General features: G+C 34.4%; 1 pseudogene; it reads right to left on the bottom strand.

The window, feature by feature from the left end:
• Window positions 1–6,375: 6,375 nt before the first annotated feature.
• Window positions 6,376–16,242, bottom strand: LOC133832327 (regulatory-associated protein of TOR 1-like; annotated as a pseudogene).
• Window positions 16,243–20,509: the final 4,267 nt, after the last annotated feature.

A 20,509-nucleotide genomic window follows, 5' to 3' on the forward strand; every position in this document is an offset into this window, starting at 1 on the left:
CTCCAACATGGAACAACTTCCCGAGCTGTTTCGGTGCAATTTTAAGGACAAAATCCGTATAAGGAGGGGATAGTTATAACGTCCCAATTTCCTTAATAAGGCTTAGTGCCTTGACTAGGGGACCAGGAGGGCAATAATTGATTTCATTGCATTATTACGTGGTTGTATGCATGATTATACTAATTATGTGAGTTATATTATAATATATGACTGTAGTTGACTGCATGTGGGCTCGTTTCTTATTAGAAGGGCATTTTCGTGATATTGGCCCGTTGAGGGCATATTAGAATATATATATATTTATGTGTGTGTGTGTGTTATATGATTGAGACCACATTATTATGTGGATGTTTTTTGATTATTCAGGAAGGGCGATCCTAGGGAGCAAGTTAGCGGTTTTGTCATAGCGGGGTAAAATACCCTGCTCGGGGTGAGCCTATGGGTATTTTAGTAATTTAATGCATTACAGGGATTGATCGGTAATGGGAAATTATTTGGTTATTATTCGAGGATCATGGAATCAATGGGAATTGTGAGGCATTGATTGAGATTAGAGGGAAAAATGGCAAAGACTAATTCACCCTTGAGGGCATAAGAGAGCAAGGCATAAGACAAGGGGCAATATTTTCCTTTCTCACCTATTAGTGACTTACTCAATAGGTTCCTTTAGTAGTAGGAAACCCAAAAATACTCTCATCACTCTATTCTCTCTGCCTCACATTCTCTCTCTTTTTCTCTCCCTTGCCTACCTTAAAGTCATTGAATTTTTTAAGAGCTAACATTGAACTGAAGGCTTCAGGCTATATTTTGGTTAGTTGTAGCTAGAAGGTCATTAGTCATAATTGAGGTAAGGTTGTAAACCCTATTTTGATTAATTTTGATTTTGTTTTAAGAGTGTTCTTGAGCATTGGGGCTCATGGTGATGATTATGAGTTTTGTGGGAATTTTTATTGAATTTAAGGTTGGGTTTTTATGATGATAATGTGTTTATGATGTTTTGCGACTCAATTGTCACTTTTGGATTGCCTTGGGGTGAATTAGGTGGAAATTGGCTTTGTGAAAAGTGTGAACAAACAAGGTTCGTGGGGATGCGCTGCAGCTCTGTTCTTCGGGTGTCGCAACCAGCATGAAAAAGGAGCCCAGGTGGTTCTCTAAATCATGTAGGCGTCGCGACCCTTCAAGGTTTCATCGTGGCATGCATCCCTGATGTTAAGGCAAAGGGTCTTTCTGACTTGTTTTGCGCGGAGGTGATAATTGGGAGATTTGGCCAAAATTGGTTTTGGGTGGAGAGGAATTCAAACCTAAGGGCCCCGGAGGGATTCTACTAAACGATTTGGTAAAATTCATGCTCAATGAGACTAGGACTCGGTCCAGAAGGGTTTATTTACTCAATATTGATAAATATCATTTATTATGGTTGTGACTAGGGTATTGCTAGGGCTCAGGATAGGATCGTTCTCATGAGTCGTTGATAATTAACTCGTGCTTTGACCAAAGGTAAAAAAATTGCTCCCAATACATTACATATGTGATTAGGAATTTGTCCAATTGATAGATATAGTTATGATAAGGGCTCATGCTCGTGTAAATGTGCATGATTATGATTATGCCTGTCATTGTTTTATTAAGCATGTTTGAATGCTCTATATTTGTATAATTGTTAAATGGTGTATGCTTATTTGCATTATATGATTGAAAAGCATTGAATTATAAGTCAAGGGACGCAATAGCGCGTTGTGCGCTGGTTGTTATGGTTAGAAATAATCAGGAGCATATTATATTCTTGACCGACCCTATGGCCGTTGGAAAATTAATGCGTCAGGTATGTTGGGCCAGCTGAAAGGCTGGTAATACAGAGGATAGGGCAGGGGGCCCGGGATGACTCTATGGTACCATATCCTAGGGCAATGGGCCCCAGTATGATTTATTAATCATTTATTTAGGGCAGCAGCCCTGGGGTGACTCTATGGTCACATATTTAGGGCATCGGGCTCCGATATGACTTATTAGTCACTTATCTGGATAGAATGCATGAACGAGTAGAGTAATTACTGCTACGCATGTTTATTATGATTTTGGGATATGTTATTAACTACTTATGAACATATTTTTTTTTATGAGCCTTGGCTCAAGGGTGCAATGTAGTACAGGTAAGGGGAAATGGAAGCTAGACCAGCCATGTTTTGGAAAGCTTCAGTGGCGACGTGTAAGGGTCAAACCCTATTTTGCTGCTTAGGTCTGCTGGTTGTACTTTTGAATTGTAATTACCCCTTTACCTTTTGAACAAAATTTTTAACCCTAAACCATTAATTACGTTTAGTTACACGTTTATGGCTAAATGACTCATTTAGTGAGTCTAGCACTATTTAAAATACATAGTGTAACTTTCTTTACTATCTAGGACGCTACAGGATCGTTGTAAGCAATTTTAGCAGAAAGTCACAACTTGGATAAATACTCGGCTCAGAGTAAGCTAAGGGATATTTTAGTTATTTTGTTTAATTTGGGAAAGTTTTTGGTAAATCAGATATATTGATGGAATAAATTTATTTGATGGATTAGTGGTTTTATTTGGAGAATAGTGGTGAAATTTAAGGTTTAGTGGAATTTAGGCAAATGACCAAAATGCCCTTGTGGGTTAATGAGAGGTTTATTTGAACTTGGGGCGATATGGTTTTTTTAACCATTAAACTAAGTAAATTTGACATAAGGCTGCACAAAATCACACTTGTACATGTCTCTCTATCACTCCTAGTTTCATTCTTCAAATAGATTGTAAGAGAAAACTCTAATCTTAGGACCAATTCTTGCATTTGATTGGGAAGTTTGGTAAAAGTTGTAGTTGTCAAAGGGGATTACTAGCTATATACTCCTCAGGCCAACTCGAGATTGCATTTTTCATAGAGGTAAGCAATCTTTCTCTGAATTTTTCTTTCAGTTTTTAATTTTTGGGGAAATCTTTGTAAGTGCACATACCACGTCTCTCACTGGGAGACGTTGAAAGGTGTCCAAAAACGTGGACTTTCAATGTCTCCCATAGGGAGACGTTGGATGTCTCTCACGTCTCCAAATTGGAGACATTGAAAGTCCTTGAAAGAATTTTCAACGTCTCCCACTAAGAGACATGAGAGACATCCCACGTCTCCCAATGGGAGACATTGAAAATCTCCCTATTAAAAATAATAGTTAAATTAAAATAAAATTAATAAAATATAATTAATATTTATTTATTAATTTTATTTAATGATTAATTAAAATAAAATTTATTTAATAATATATTTAAATTTAAATTGATTTAATAATTAATTAAAATGATTTTGATTTAATAATTAATTAAATTGAAATTGATATAATTAATAAAATGAAATTGCAAATCTTCATTAATAAAAATTTAGATTGTTTTACAAGATAATAAATATTTGTTAGGGATATGAAAAATTAACAAATATTGCACTATATATAAAAAAAAAAGCGATAAAAAGTAAGAAAACCTATTAATGAGGTCGATATCTTTGGATTATTGGTAGCACATCTGTCACCGATTCTTGTCGCAACTCATCAATTTGTGCCTTTGTATATAGCGTACATGTTAGTTGCAAAAAATATAAAGTAAATTATATTAATGAATTTTTATATTACATTAATATATATGGCTTCAAAAATAATTTGTAAACTTTATTAATAATACCGTTCTCAAGTTATGTTCTGGACTCGCATGTTCAATCAAATCCTTCAACATCCTCATTATGTAGTATCTACATGCCACATTGTCCGATTAGTTTGACCACTAATTAAATTGACACTTAGTAAAAAAATGCATTCATATTATTCAACTTAATAATTATAAAATTTCAATAATTTAAGTTGCAATTACTTACGTGAGGTTGGTTAATTCGTATATTATCAGGGATCTCGACATTAGGAAGATTCGTAGAGAAAACAAAATGAAAGTGTGGACGATCACTGATACAATCTCCTCACGATTATTCAGATCTGAGTTCACCAGATCACAACAATAAGCATGATATGGTGCCAATATAAGCAACATCCAATGTTCACTGCATAAGACAAACAAAAAAATTATAACTCAAATGCTAAACAATGAAAGTATTGATATGGGTCGAACAAACGACAAATTTTTAAACTTATCCATGGTTCAAGGGATAAGCATAACTTGTTCTCTTGATTTTACCTCATTGCATCATCTAAACATATTTTTAACACGATCTTCGAATGAACTCCCTTGAGTGGCTACAATATTAGGATTGACAAATAAAAACTTATTTTTCCAACCTTGTTGTACCACATATCTGTAAATGAACCGAATAAGAAAATAAGAAAATATAATTAGAAAAACAAATTATCTGAATGAATAAATCCAATTAGAAACTAAAATGAAACAAACATTGAGAGATACATACCTCATGTAGCAGACAACAATTGCTTGTCTAATCTTCTCCTTTCGAGAAAACTATAGTATATCATCCTTGCATATGTAACAGTGAGACATATCCTGATAAAAAGCTCCATACTCTATGCCTGGATCGACACACTCGCCATCAGCCCACTGAGATATGATATTATGTAATGTTTCCAATGGAGTGTGGGGCAGTTGTGTTGAAGGAGTTTGTGGTCGTCTTCTTTCTCGTGGTTGATGTGTAGACGGACCTTTTGGTCATTGTGATTTGGTCCTTTTTGTAGAAGGAGCATGTATAAAATAATATCAAAAATTAAAAAAAAATAGAAACAAATTAATATACAATAGTAAAGATATGTATATAAAAATATGGCATCACCTAATGATATATATCTTTAGATATAATGATCAAATCCTTAGGCCACGCTATAGGCATCCTAATGGTTTGAGAGACTACATACATATCCAAATAAGGATATGCAAAAGGAGAGGAGTCGTTGGCTAAAGAATGTCAGTAATCATAACTTGGTAGTTGTTGCCTGCCTCTCTTTCTATGAGATTATCGGATGAACATAGTTTGAATGTTAACCAATGGCTAATTGGCATGCTCCGCCCTGCCCAAGAAACATGTTATATAGAAATGAGCATGTTGAAACAATAAAGAAATCTATTTTGCTTTGGAATATTGAAGAAAATTTTAATTACCTCTTGCGAAAGCGGTTGTATTGATATAATTTGATCTTCTGTTTGAGGCACTAGTGGGTCAAGACTATAGTAGGACGCATGCGGTGAAGGCACTCGTGGGTCGAGAATATAGTAGGATGGTTGCGATAGTAGCACTGGTGGGTCAGGCACATAGTAGGATGGTGGCACTGGTGGGACTCCAATGTTGGATCCCAACCCACTCTGTTGGGCCATGAATTTTCTCAAGAGTTCATCATCACTACAAGAAAAAATGCTTTTAATAAGACCAAAAATGTGTTATCAAAACATACCATTACACTTTTTGACGTGTTAACACCGACTATGTTATCGTAGGTCAAGGTACTTTACATAACACTTCTTCATTGTTATACAGATTTTTTATTATACTGTCAACGATAACACACTTTCTGTGTTATTTTAATAAATAGATAAGTGTTTAATTATATTATTTATAGTCGATTATATAAATTATTTCAATACTTATAAATTTGTGTTATACTACACTTTAGTATAACACATTTTTTTGTGTTATATAATGAAGTTTGCATAACAAAATTCTTTACTTATAAAAAGTGTTATTGTAATAGATATTATAACACATTTTTCGTATTATTTTAATAATTAGATAACTTTAAATTCTCATTATATATTCATTTATATAATACTAATTTATTCTATTATATTTTTTATTTTTTATTTTAATAATTAACATTAGCTTTCTAATATATACTAGCATCATCAAATGAACTTGATTTTCAAATAACAAAAAGTAAAAACATTCAACATTGTATTAACAATCCACAAATTATTTTAAAACATTCAACACTGTCATCAACAACAAAATGTTCTTTAAGTATTCAAGTAGTCTTAAATATTCAACATATTGAAAAGTTACTACTTTCAGCACAAAATATTCGACAGCTGCCCAACACAAAGCCCTCAAAATTAAGTATCATTTTCTATTTCACTTGTCACATCTGCAAAATAAACAAAGAAATATTTTATTGTTATTATCTAGCATCACAAATTACTTCAAGAAAAATGGCCATGTTTCCAGGGAGTGGAGAAATTGCAATAAAAAATGATGAGTTAAGTTAGAAAAGGGTCAGCAAGAAATAGAGTGATTTCTCTTAAAGTAGGAGAGGTCAAGCACTCAAACAGTCCTGTGCAATTTCAATGCAACAGTAACTCACTGCTACTGACCTTTATTCGTCTCTGCTTGTATTTTACTACTGTTTGAGTTTGCGAGTTGGTGTGCTACCGACTCCCCTGGCTTATCGCTCATCAGTCTACTCATAACCAATTTGCAAGATAACCCATCTGATGAGTTGCTTGGCTGAACCACTTGCGATTATGGGAGCATGTCGATGAATAGCTAAAGCTGCAAGAGAGCCCCTGTGAGCTTCAATTGTGAGATAATCATCCCTTTTACTTCTGATATCAAGAAATTTAATGTCACCAGCCTAAGAAGCACTGACAATATGGACGGTAAAATCATCGAAAGCAATGTGTTACTTTTTACCATGAGTAATGACCATTTTGGAAACCGAAAACTATTATCATAATATTCTCTATTTACCTTAGCTGGATCCAGTCCTGGTTGAAAATCAATCCCCACAACTCTTTCAACCCTCTAAGTGTGTGGCCGTACTGCGCAGACCAGCCTATTATAAATGGTAGATGAGTTAAGGACAAAAGCTCCTTCCAGTCACAACAATCACATTTAAGGATTAATGGGTGGCTTACGATTCAGGTGTTCGCACATCATAGAGTCTAACAGAATCATCAACAAAACCAGCAGCGAATTGACTGCCATGAACTTGAGGGGAAAACTACAAAGAGAACACGGAGATGACAAATAAACAAGTGAAACAATTTCAAGTACATACTAACACAAAATATATAAAAATATAAAACTAAGAACACCCATTTAACAAATCCAGTAATCCTGACATACCAGCCAATCGGCGAAAAGTCACACAACCACAAAAGACAAAAATAAAGACATACCAAAGAAACCACAAATGTAACTCAAATATAAAGAGCAACGCATTAAAAACAGAAAGCAACCTGTTATAAATTTTAGAGCTCATTTGGACAATTGGAAATCTACCAAATTACATTTGAATAAAGAAACAAAAAAGCACTCCAACCCAAAGCTAAGTTAATACCAACAGAAGATCAATATCAACAACAAAATACTTGGCAAACCTCATCCCTACTAGCACAGTTCTAGGAGCTGCAAAAATAGCTCATATATATAATAAAAAATAAGAGTTCAGGTTCGGTGTGATATTGATTGAAATAAGAAACAGCTCCAACTTCTCTTATAGGTAATGTCTAGAAAATATGTATCAAGCAACCCATTGACTCGATGTACTAGAGAATAAAATATAAGAATAGGCTTGATGCCAAATCCACCCAACACCAAATTCTATTGCAATAGTTAACCTTCATCTAAATAAATTGTGCATAAAAAATTCTCTTAAAATTGTTTTTTTTAAAAAAAAAAAAGTTATTAGCATAAATACACACCATGCTTTTGTTGTTTGACAATCTAATACCTAAAAAAGAAAATTGCAATAAATTCTTGAGTTTAATAAAGTGTAGCAATTTAAGACCTTATTGTGATTTTTTTTTAAAAATCATAGTTTTTAAATGAATTTTCTTTTTATTTTCCTATACACTAATAGCTAGAAATTTTTTGAGGGTGTAATTAATACAGGGGAATACGAATTTTGACCTTATAAACTACGATTTTTGTTTAAAATATTAATAGTAAGGACTTGATTGCTACTGTTTTTAAAACTGAAAAGATTTTATTGCAAAACAAAAATCTCAAGGATTGACTGCCAACAAAGAAAAATCTATGTGGTATTTATATTCAAAACCCATACCTCAGCTAAAGGAAATATTATTTATATTTAGATATATATACAAAATTTGATGAACTGCAAAAAAAAATAATAATAACACAAGGGAATGTCCTTCATAAACTATCAACTCACTACCTTTTCTACAGATTTTAAGTTTAAAATAATAAGCAAGTAACAAACTTAATGCAATCATTATAGCTGCACACAAGAACACAACAAAAGTATAAGTGACTAATGTTGATATGTTGCAGTTTGGTGATGAAAGAAGAGAATTAAAAAGTTGCTCCTTATCCAGATCCTAAATCATGATTCGAGGAACCTCACCAGAAGCATACTAGCAACAAGACATCAAATATATTAGTTAAATGCCCCTTACTAACTATAAACAGTATGAGTGTCAGCCCTAAGATTACTTTTCATTAAGAATCAAATTACCAGATATCCAGATTGTTGTTACCAATCTACAACAGCATTCAAGCTTCGAATGCTCGGTTTATAACCCTGAATTGAAGAGAAATCAGTAACAAGTTTTTGCTCATCCTTCGATGCATAATCTTTCCAAATGCGAATATGTCTATCACCTGGATCATGCATGGACAGAAAGTTAAACTCCAGGGAGCTGAACTGATAACAGCTACGTGCCACCACAGCACACAGTTTCTATAAGTTACAAAAAACATGACCATCTTTTTTCATAAAATACATTAAAAATGAATTAAATCTTTTAATCCTCAAAGGAAAATATTATTAATCTTAAATTTAATCTTCCAATCCTCATTTTTTTAAATGAAATGTGCTAGATCAGCATACCCGATTCGCTCATTCTCATCTGCAGCAATTACAATAGGCGAGAATGGTTGCAGCAAGATTGTCTTTCTACCCGTCTCAAATCTTGTATCCCACTGAGCAATTTGAGTATTAGGCTTGCTTACAGTTGACCAACAACACAGAAAACAGCAAAACAAAAACATTACAACCCAAGATAAATCACTATATATTCAAGAAAAAGATTAAATTATAGAACATCAAACAATAAAATAATAACCCACAAGAATGCTGGCATTTGGCTATGTGCTCCAAGGAAAACTATTCTCTTTCCTCTCTTTTAGCTAATATTTCTTCACTATCATCTGCCACTGTTAGAAGTGGCTTTGTAAAGTGCCCACAACTTCAATTATATATAGTATATTGAGGAAGAAGACTGCGTTCAGTAGAACCAGAAGATACCCCTGAACCCAGAAGTGGATCAGCAAGTCCAGAATCAGGTGAGCTCATTAAATGTGGTCGGAAATCTAACGAGCAAACTCTCCACATCCAAGTTAAATAACTAGGTCGAGGAGGGCTAATAGGAGGAGTTCGGAAAGTTAAGGACGTATGACCTGTTCATAACAGTTCATTTGATAAGTAATTATGCAAATATAACAAGAAACCTGTACTCCAACAAATAAGATTGTCCAGGCATATAATTGGCAGAAAAAAAATACCTCCTCCATTCATATCAAGCCATGATGACGATCGGGCCAATCCAAAAGGAGTCGATGCCAAAGGATCTGGCCGAACACTACCACCAGAAGTTTTTAGAGGTTTTGCTACAACTTGCCCAATCCCTATAATAGCCAGTACCCTGCGACCAAGCCTAGCAATGCATGGAGATGGATCCTTGGCCAAAGCACACATGGCTGATACACATTGTGAATACATCACATTGTCCAGGGGTTTTACTGCTGAGTGGTTAACAACTCCATTGCTTGCGCCATCATTCAATATTCAGAATCAGAAAGTTGGGATGAATCATCAGACAATGGAGAACCATGCATAAATCCAGAAGTAGCAAGAGGGCTGATAGTGCAGACCTTTCCATCTCGAACAAGAGACGAGCTGTCAATGACAACTCTCGATATTGGACTAATCTGAGATGGAACAACACTACTTGGACTTCTTATATGAGCCAAAGAAGGCAAGGAACTCAAAGAAGACCCAGTATGCTTCCAATATGCTGCAGAAATTGACTTGAGATGATTGTTGTGACCAAAGGAAAATCTCCCTAGAGCTTCCAGGATGGAAAAGAAATCAAACTTCATTAGCTCAGTTAACAAATTACAATACTGCCCCGGGAGGAGCAGGTTTGTTTGACCAGCCTCAAGAGTATGCCAATATAATGCCAACAAACTTGGTGTAAACGACTTCTTAGAACTAAGCAAGTCAACAAATGAATAGGCAATTTTTGATGATAAACTACATACCAACAGCAATCTCTGCTCTGACTAATGGACTTCCATGTGAAGCTACGCTTAATAGGCTCTTGCTTAATAGGCTCTTAATAATACTAATCTCTGCTCTAATTTTTTCATCATTATCACATTCTTCATCTCCTCCAACACCATCTCTACACAAGTTAGAGCCCACATCAAGAAGGGTACCCAATGCAAAAAACAGCAAAAGCCCTAACCTGAAAATAGGACACAAGTGTGAAGATCAATTTATATGTAGAAATAGAAATACTCCAATCTTTATATATATATATAAACAAAATTATAATAATTAATATATGAAAGGTGAACCTCTGGTTGAGGAGCAGAGAGCAAAGGAGCATATATAGCTAGAGTGTCTCTCGTAAACCCATTATTTGAGCCTCAGGAAAATCTTCCCATAGCTTTCCCAGATAGAGACAAAGCCTCTGAAGAAATAGGAGTTTAGTTTGTGCGTCACTTGGGGTTGAAACTTGGAGGTGCCTCAAGCAAACTTGGATCAAACCTGCTTCAATACAGGCTTCTTGAACCCGGCTGTGACCATCCACAATTACAGCCAAAACAAATGCATCCATTGCACACTGTTTTGGATATGCTTCCTGGCTATCAAGAAACCTGATGAAATATGTATGTCCCCCATCCTTCACTAGATCAACCTGACATGACTATCAATCCACAAACAAAACAATCAATTGTCAGAGCATAATCATAAACCAAAGACAGCATGTCTGTAATAACTACAAACAAAATTACGAGGCCATTTAGACCAAGGTATAGCTCAAATCACATGAATACCTTATCAAGAGCAAGAATCTGTTGTAGTTCTTGCATTGTTGTTTGCAATAGCTTCAGAACATATGGAAATATCCCTACAAATAGGGCCTGCAAAAACAAAAAATGATCAGAAAATAAACTATAGCATCACATTTTACCACCAAATAAATTAGACCCGCTATATAGAAGCCAACAAAGTACCAGATCTATAGCACAGAGTCCCATATCAAGGAATCTTCCAAGAAGAACCAGCGCTCAAAATCGGTGACACTGACTAAGTAAAACCTGAAAGAAAGTCATCTTATTAAGAAGTTGATCTACAGAAAAGTGCAAGTTATTGTAAGCATTGTCCCCCAATTAAGGAAGGGCTACAAAGACGACCCTATCTATCAACAAGGGGAAATTAACGAGACACAAGCACGGAGATAAAGCTTAAACCACATAATGCTTTAAGAAATCAACACAACTTTTTCCTCTTACAGCCACAGTGACTAATTAGGAGAGGAAGCGACAGTAATTGAGTTTTTGACAAAATTATAAACAATGAATTCAAGAAAATATTAGATTATACCCATATTCTTCTTCTTCTTCCATCTTCTTCCTTTTCATCTCCATGGCCTCGAGCCAGGCCTTCTCCCTCTCCTCGAACTCCTTCCTCTCCCTCTCGGACCTCTCCGCATCTTCCTTCTCCATCAAGTGTACCTGACTCGTCAAATCGGCCACGCCATTCTCCGATTCACCATTGCCACTGCCACGTTAGTTGAGCTCTACACTAATTAGAATCTAGATGTAAGAGAAAATGAACATGATAAAGATGAGAGAAGCTATCAGAGGGAGTGTGATTTGGGCGAGATAGAGGAGAACACAAGAGAGAAGTAGAAAAAAAATAAAGATATATGTTTTCAGTTTCCCTCTAAATAAATTCACTTACCCGCCAATTTTACACTATAGGGCATTTTATGTCCCATTTTTTTAACTAGCTTTTATAATAGATTTTCAAGAGTCTTATAACCATGCGTTGTGAAAAGTGATTTTTCTTGTAGAAGAACAAAATCATCAGCAACCCACAGAGTATAAAAAGGTGAGAATTGTCAAAAGCCTAAGATAAAATTATAATAAACCAACTTCACCTAGGTTGTTGATGATCTTATTAATCTATGCACCATAAACTTAATCAAGCAATAAGGATGCATCTGATCATTGTATAGAGATGGTAGACCATGATAGTAGTAGATCAGTATAACTAATGTGATAAAATACCAAATTCCAACCCAAGATGATCTGCAGTTCATAAGCTTACAATAACAAACTTACAGTCTTTTCTTAAATGATACATTGAAAACTTCAAAAGAAGAAAATGGAAAAATAAGATAAATACTTATCTGTTTGTATTATTATTTTAAGGTCTTCATGAAGTGAACAAGGATAAATGAAGAAACTGTTTAAAATGATGACCACTAGTCAAAACTATGTGATGCATGTGTGTGTGTGTGTATATTGTCACACGTTTATTAAACATGTAAACTTTGTTATGCATTATCATCGAATATAAAAGATGGAAAATGAAGCATCTTCAAAGATTAACGAAAGAACTAGTCCTTGGTCCCAAAAATCTATCAGCAACTGTAAATTCCATCAGAAAATAAAACCAAGCAAAATCTGATAGTTACACAATACACCCATCACAAACTGATCACAAATTTGAAAGAAGAAATAAAAACTAATAATGAGATAAGCACAAATACAAACGCTTGAAGAAAGCCTAAAGGATTGACATGGTCAAAATATGGTTATATAATGTAAGCAGAATCCACAGATGACATTATAATGAATGTATGTCTTAAGCATGGAAATATATACATTTGTACAAGTACATAAAATATAATACAGTCTCATAGCATGCTAATCATGCACAGTACACTATAGTATCACTTATCATGCTAATCAGAAAGCACTGCCATTTCTAACTTCCTACAACTTTAAACAAACAGCACAACTAAAAGACTTTCAGTTGACAAACTAAAATTAACTAGGAAGCAGCCAATATGGAATAAACACCACAAGGAAAAACCAGAAAACTACATGATCTCAAATAAACACGCATAAACACGATAGGCGATCGTAACAAACGAACAAGGAAAGAAGCTCACCATCTCAAAGCCATCGTAATAGGTGTTCTGAGACAAGACGTAAACACATCTGTAGGAAATTCAGCACTTTGTGGAAGAGTCTCATGTGCTTCACAAGTTCCAAGTTGAATGCAATCCCTTGTGGATCCAGAGGAGCTAGAAGCAACCCAATCATGAAGCTGCCAAACCATCAAATCAAGTCACTATATATACAAATATATTTATATATAAATATCTGGATTACAGATAATGAATTCATGTCACGTAGCAACTTAATTATCAATACATATATCAATTCATTATACGTTTTGAGTTAAAGCTTTACCTCAATAAAAGCATTCACAATATTCCCAGCAACAGAGCAATCAAAAACATATATGGATGGTGTCTTCAACCAGGAATCAAGGTCACTGATTGGCGAAGGGATATACTGTGTATAACTCTACAGTACCAATAATATTGGTGAGAAACGAAGCAAGAGTCTAGTGATTGACCTTAAATTAAACCACATAAAAGAGTTTCAAAGAAATAGAAGACCTTATTGAAAACCCAAATTTCACCACTAGAAGTTGGCTTAGGCACACCATGGCCATTATAATGAAATAGGACCCTCTCAGACTTGGCATATCGACGACATGTATTACAAAGTTTCTTCACTTCATCCACAGTAGGATCAGGCTGGACCTTATATCGTGCTTGCTCAAAGATCTTCAAAGGTAAATAAAATTAAATCTAAGACAACATTATATGAACTCTGTACAAGCCAATAATAGCCTCACCTTTGGTTGCCACCTTTCGTATTGAGCACTCAAATTTTCCCAATTGTTTCAAGAGCTTTCTGCGGTGTCATTGAAAAAGGATCTGGAGGCAAAGGATTACAAAAATTCAATGCACTCGTACAAATAAAAATTACAAAAAATCATATATTGGTCATCACTTGCCAAAGTGAATATCTTAAACATAAGAGAATTTACAATCTTAACTAGTGATCATAATAAGAGTCCAACTTGTGATAAAAACATGTCACAAACAATATGTGCCAAGCTACCCATGAAAAATAATAAAAAACAAAAAAGAATATAGGAAGACACATATGCCAACACATACACATGCGCACTACAATGAATTAAGCTTTGTAATAAAGCACCTGTCCAACTCCATTCTAGCACAAGGGGATATCTTTATCACATCTGGAGGATCAACACTAATGTTTAAACATAAAATAAGAGCAACATATCCCGTTTTCATCTGCATAGGGAAAATAAACAGAAGTTAAATTAAGCAGGCATCCATAAAATAAATGTAGCATAACAAAACCCAAGAAAAGAGAGAGTAAGGCAGGCATTTAAGTGATAAATTCTATGGAACTTTAACGTTAATTGGAAGCAACTTATTACATTATATGGAATTATGTTATACCTAAGTTTAACTTCTTTTACTTTATTTTTTTTAATAAATACCTAAGTTTAACTTGAAAGATAGAAAGGTACCAAAATTTTGTTGGGCAATAAATAAAATAAGAAAATAAGTTAAAATGACAATGATATCATAAACTAAACTCACTCGATAAAATTAACTTCCATTTAAAAGTAAACATTTCCAATAGATAGATTAACTGACTATGCCTCCAGTAGATAAAATCTCTAGCACATATTCACAGCTAACACATAAACAAACATTTCAGATGGTAGCACAGTTACTTGTAACAATATCATCCTATACATATCCATATCCGTACAAAATATTTTTCGTAAAACTCGAATGTGTTGCAAGACTAGGGAAGGGAGCAAAGACAATCCAGTCCAATGACAACTAAAAATCTTATGACCTTCCATCCACTTAGCTTTTTAAAATGATGATCACCATCTTTATGCATGCAGATTACTTACCTGTCAGCTTCATTTCATTAAACCCAAAATTTCAACCAACCTTGGTGCTTTGAGGCTTTGGACCTATCTTTCTAATTATCCTTTGTGTCAGTGGGTTTATTCAGACATATAGCAACATTGAACGTAAAAACAAATAAATAACTTCCATCATATCTTCAGGCTCCAGCGTATATATGAAATGATTTTATATCCAAACTTGGGCAATTACTAAACCATATAGTATATGAATCCGTATGCTTGAAAAACTAGTAGTTATTCTACTCACAATTTGGCACAACAAATGTTATATATCAACTGAATTTCAAATTGATGAAGGCACATCACAGAACCCCATTTCAACAAACAATTTAGAGAAATAAATCAAATTAGTTGAAAAGATAAGAGTTTACTCAATCTTTAGGCCGCCATTTCTAGACTAAACCAATATCTGATGGACCGATGGGAAGACAAGCCTCATGCTGAAATTCACACAAAATCATTTTTTGCGGCAAATAAGCCATACTCGTGGTAGTGGCAGTCGTTCCATTTCCATAACTACTACTAGCATTCTCCTAATCCATTCTCTGTGAACTTAAATCAACATCATCATGGCTCGAAACGTACTCTTCTTCCAAATGATTCGAAACAACTGCCACTAAAGATTGCGAAAACCTGGAGGCAATCAAATCCCCCAATGCCATTCAAATCGAAAAAGGCCTCAATAAACAGAATCAACAGATAAAGAAGAGATCAATCAACCCTTCCCTAATCGAGAAACCATAACTAAAAACAATTCAACCGATGAACACCAGAACGCCGGAAAGATTCAAGAAGAAAAAAGAAATGAAATACACGAATGATTTAGAGAACTAGTCAACGAAGCCGCTGAACCAGCGACGCATTGAAAATCGTCTAATGAAAGAGAGAGAATCCAGCTCGAGAAACCCTAGAAAGCCCAACAGACTTCTTTGAAAATCCTAGGTCGGGAGGAAGAAGATTTGAGCCGCATAAAAAAATAAATAAAATGAAAATAATAATAAAATAACAGTGGCGGCACAAACAAAACAGAAGGGAAAAAAAACCTGAGCAAAATAGGATTTTATCAAAGAAGAGGAAACCAGAGAAAGAAAGAAAGGAAAAAAAGAAGAGTGAGAGAGTATATGCGAGCTGGAGAAGAAAACGGGGATTGACTTCGGAGACGTAGCCAAAGAAGAAAACAGGGCAGTTTGAACAATGTAGTTAAAAAAGAATTAGCTAGGAAATAAATTACCGCCATTTTTTCCTTTTACCACGTATAAGTATATCATAATACTTTTTCAGTAGTATTATATTATTATGTTATGAAATGGGGTATTTGGTGTAGTGCTTGTTGTTGAGGGCATTCTTCTAGATGTGGTGCTTGTTGACGATGTTCTTATTCTTGTTTCTGAAATCTTTCTTCAAACTCATTTCTAATGGCATCATCCAAAGAGGAAGCTTTCGATGTATTTTTAATTGAGATAGGTGTTCAAGTATTCCAGTATACAACGCAGGATACACCAAACCTCCAATCCTAACACATCCTCAAGGCTGAGGAGTGCCTAATGCCCTCATCAGCACATCATTAGGGCCATCAAGTGCCCTTTTAATCTCAACTTGGAGTTGTCGGTAATGATCCTATTAAACAATATTCATAGAATGTTATATATAGAAGCGAATAATTTGATATACCAAAATTATTGAATATGAACTCTTACAATATTTTTTGACTCTCAGAGGCCTCTTCAATTAGCTCTCCTTTTGTATTCTAACAACCCATGCGCCACAAGTCTGCCCTATCAAGTTCAATCAGGCTTTTCCTAATCGGTTGCATTAACATCCCTTCAATATGCACATAGCCTCCTCTAGAGTTGTTGTGGGTATTTATTCAATGCTCAATAAGTATGCATATCTTCTCTCTTTAACGCCACTCGGGAGTTAATCTTGAGTTCACAAACTTTAACCATTTATCTGGCTTTATGACATTGTCAAATCCAAATGGAATAGCTGGGGGGGAACTCATTTGGGAATTTTTTCAAAATTTTATACACGTTAACCCTTGTGAGATTAGTCTTCCAATTTCAAAAGTAATTTTCCGCATCTATCAATATTTGTTTCTTTTGTTTAGGGTCCAAATCATAAGTTTTCTGCAAGTTTGAAAGTAATAAGAATCATATTATCACAACGATATATATTTTAAAAACATTGAATGAAAAATAATTAATAAAACAACACCTTCATTATATCCCATATATTTTTTTGTTCACCATACTAACATCGTTCCAACTATTAGTGTTGATGGACATAATGGCTCGCATAACAGCTCCAAGTTGTGACGAAACATTATTTCTAGTGTCACCAACTATTTGACCATACATGTTGTATTCAACATGTGTAAGATGTCCTTCACTCCTTTTTTTGGTGTTTTTAGCCATCCAAATGCGCCCTCTCACATTTTTATGTTCATCTTCCACTGGCTATTATACCATTTTTGACTCTGTGAAAAAATATCATTATCACCCCCATCTGTGAAACATAAATATCATTAATATACCATTTTTGACACTCATATCATAAAAAAGGTTATACAAACATTTGAATAAAAAGATAAAACAAAAAGATCAAACCAAAAAAAATGAAACTAAAAATGTCAAATATCAAACCAATCAAATGCTACCTCAAGACCCATTATCAACCCATAATCCTTGACCATTATCACGAAAAAAAATACAACAATCATCAATTTCATCATTATCTTCTATTACGGTGAACGTGACAAGTTCTTCTTCAAGAGGTATATCATGTAAATCGCAATCTTTAATGTTCCATTCTCTTGTTTGCATTAGAAGAACAATTGAGCACTAGTTTTCTGAAGGATCATTCACATAGAATACTTGTTTGGCTTGCGAAGCTAGTATAAATCGGTCAGATTTGCGCTGAATTCATTTTAGATTAACTAATGTGAAATCCAAAGCTTCATATATTATGTCCCTGTCACATTTCACCCAATCACAAAAGAAAATAGGTACTCAAGTTGTGATATAATCTAACTCCCAAATTTCATTAACTACACCATAAAAATTCGTATCATATTCAACTAGATTTTTGTCTTTTGCACGAGAGACTTGCACAATTTTAGCAACAATGCTAACACCACTATTTTGTGTGTTTTTATTATTATCGCTCTCCCTAGTGTTAAATACAGTACCATTAATCATGTATGATGAAAACTTGATGACATTAAAAGATGGTCCTCGAGAAATCCACTTAACGATGTATGGAACCTTATTTGATGTGTTTTTTAATTTTGACACAACCTATTAAATCAACAGAGCAAAAACAAATTATTAAAATTAACCAACCATCCCATCTTGTAATTATTAATAAATAGAAACCTTCCACACTCGACACAATTTACCTTTTGTTCTAACCACCTACTGAAAGTTCAATAATGTTCGTCTTGTAACCATTTTGGGTTCCTTGGCTTGGATGGAAATTTGGTCTTTATGTAGTTAAAATGTTCCCTTCAATTATGCATATGTTGTTAGACAATTGAATATAAAAAATTGCCTAACTTAAACATAATGTATTACATGAACATAACTCACTCGATATAAGGTTGAATTTCATTGATATTCTACAACACAAGACGATGTGCTTTATCTAGTATATCTCGACATACTGTGCATGCTACGCTACCACAACGACTTTGAATCTTAACATTTTCAACATCATTTAACCCAATTCTCTGTACACCAGTCATGTATTCAGCACAAAATTCAAATGCCTCTTCTGTAATATAGCACTCGACGATGCATCCTTCTAGCCGACTTCTATTCCTGAAATACCCCTTAAGAATCTTCATATATCGCTGAAATGGATACATCCATCTTAAATAAACAAGACAACAATATCTTAGTTCTGTAACCAAGTGAACAATCATATGGATCATTATATCAAAAAATGTCAATGAGAAATATTTCTCCAACTCACACAATACCCCAAAAATTTTATCTCTAAACATAGGTTACTCAAGCAGATCAATTGCCTTACAACACAATGACTTGAAAAACAAGCATAACCTTATGATTACATCGCGAACTTTCTTTGGTAACACAGATTGAATGGCCATTGGTAGTTAATGGTTCATAGAATATGACAATCGTGAGATTTCATACCAGTCAAAATGCAATTTTTCATGATACCAATGACCTTATATTTGAGGAATATTCGTCTGGAAATTTTATATTAAACGAACATCTAAACATTTCCCTTCTTTCCTCAATAGTAAGAGTGTAAGCAGCAGGAAGTAAATATGTTCGTTTGTTATCTGGTATTTGAGTTAATTCACCCCTTATACCCATTGCAGCCAAGTCTTGTCGAGCCTTAATTCCATTAGTTTTCCCAGGAATATTCAACAAAGTGCCAATAAAACTATCACATACATTTGTCTCTGTGTGCATAACATCTAAATTATGGCGTACAAGTAAAAAGGAAAATATTCAAGTGCATAGAAAATAGATTTATTTTTATAACACCATTTTGGCTCCTCTACAACCATAGCCTTTCGACTACGTTTCATCGTTGTTGGTGTATGAACATTAGGCTTCCCTAACTTGAATCCAATTTTAGACATCTTCTCAAGTACTTGGATCCCATTCAATGGCTCAGGAGCCTCCTCATACTCTTGTTCACCATTGGATGACTTCTTCCAAGTCTGAATTTTATGCGTATTAGGCAAGAACTTCCTATGTCCCATATAACATATTTTCCAAGAATGTTTCATGTATTCAAAACATGTTTTTTCTTCACAAATGGGGCAAGCCTTATATACTTTCACACTAAACCAGATAAATTTCCATAAGCAGGAAAGTCATTAATTATTCACAACAAGATTGCTCAAAGATTAAATTATTTATGCCTATATGCATCATAAAATTTAACCCCTTCATCCCACAATGTTTTCTAGTCATCTATAAGAGGAGCTAGATAAACGTCAATGTCATTACTAGTTTGTTTAGATCCTGATATCAACATGGTCAACAGCGTAAACTTTCTCTTCATACACAACCATGGGGGTAGATTGTAAATAACAAGCACAATAGGCCAACAACTATACTTACTGCTAAGAAATGTGTGGGGATTAATCCCGTCAGTCGAAAGACCTAGACGAATATTACGAGACCCATTTCCAAAAGAAGGCCACTTCAAATCAACTCTCTTCCAAACTAGGGTTTTAGCTAGATGTCTTAATTTACCATATATTTCTCTGTCATTAGCATGCCATGAAAAACTTTTAGCATGTTCATCATTTCTAAAACATTGGATGAAACAAGGAATTGGGGGAAGGTACCACAAAACTTTGGCAAGTACTCCTTCCTTGATATCCTCACCATTTCTTTTCTTTTGCAATCGTGGCTCACCACAAGTAGGACACGATTTTGCATCTGCAAAGCTATTCTGATATAATATG

This window comes from Humulus lupulus, chromosome 4 (genome assembly GCF_963169125.1).
Source record: "Humulus lupulus chromosome 4, drHumLupu1.1, whole genome shotgun sequence".
Lineage (NCBI taxonomy): Eukaryota > Viridiplantae > Streptophyta > Magnoliopsida > Rosales > Cannabaceae > Humulus > Humulus lupulus.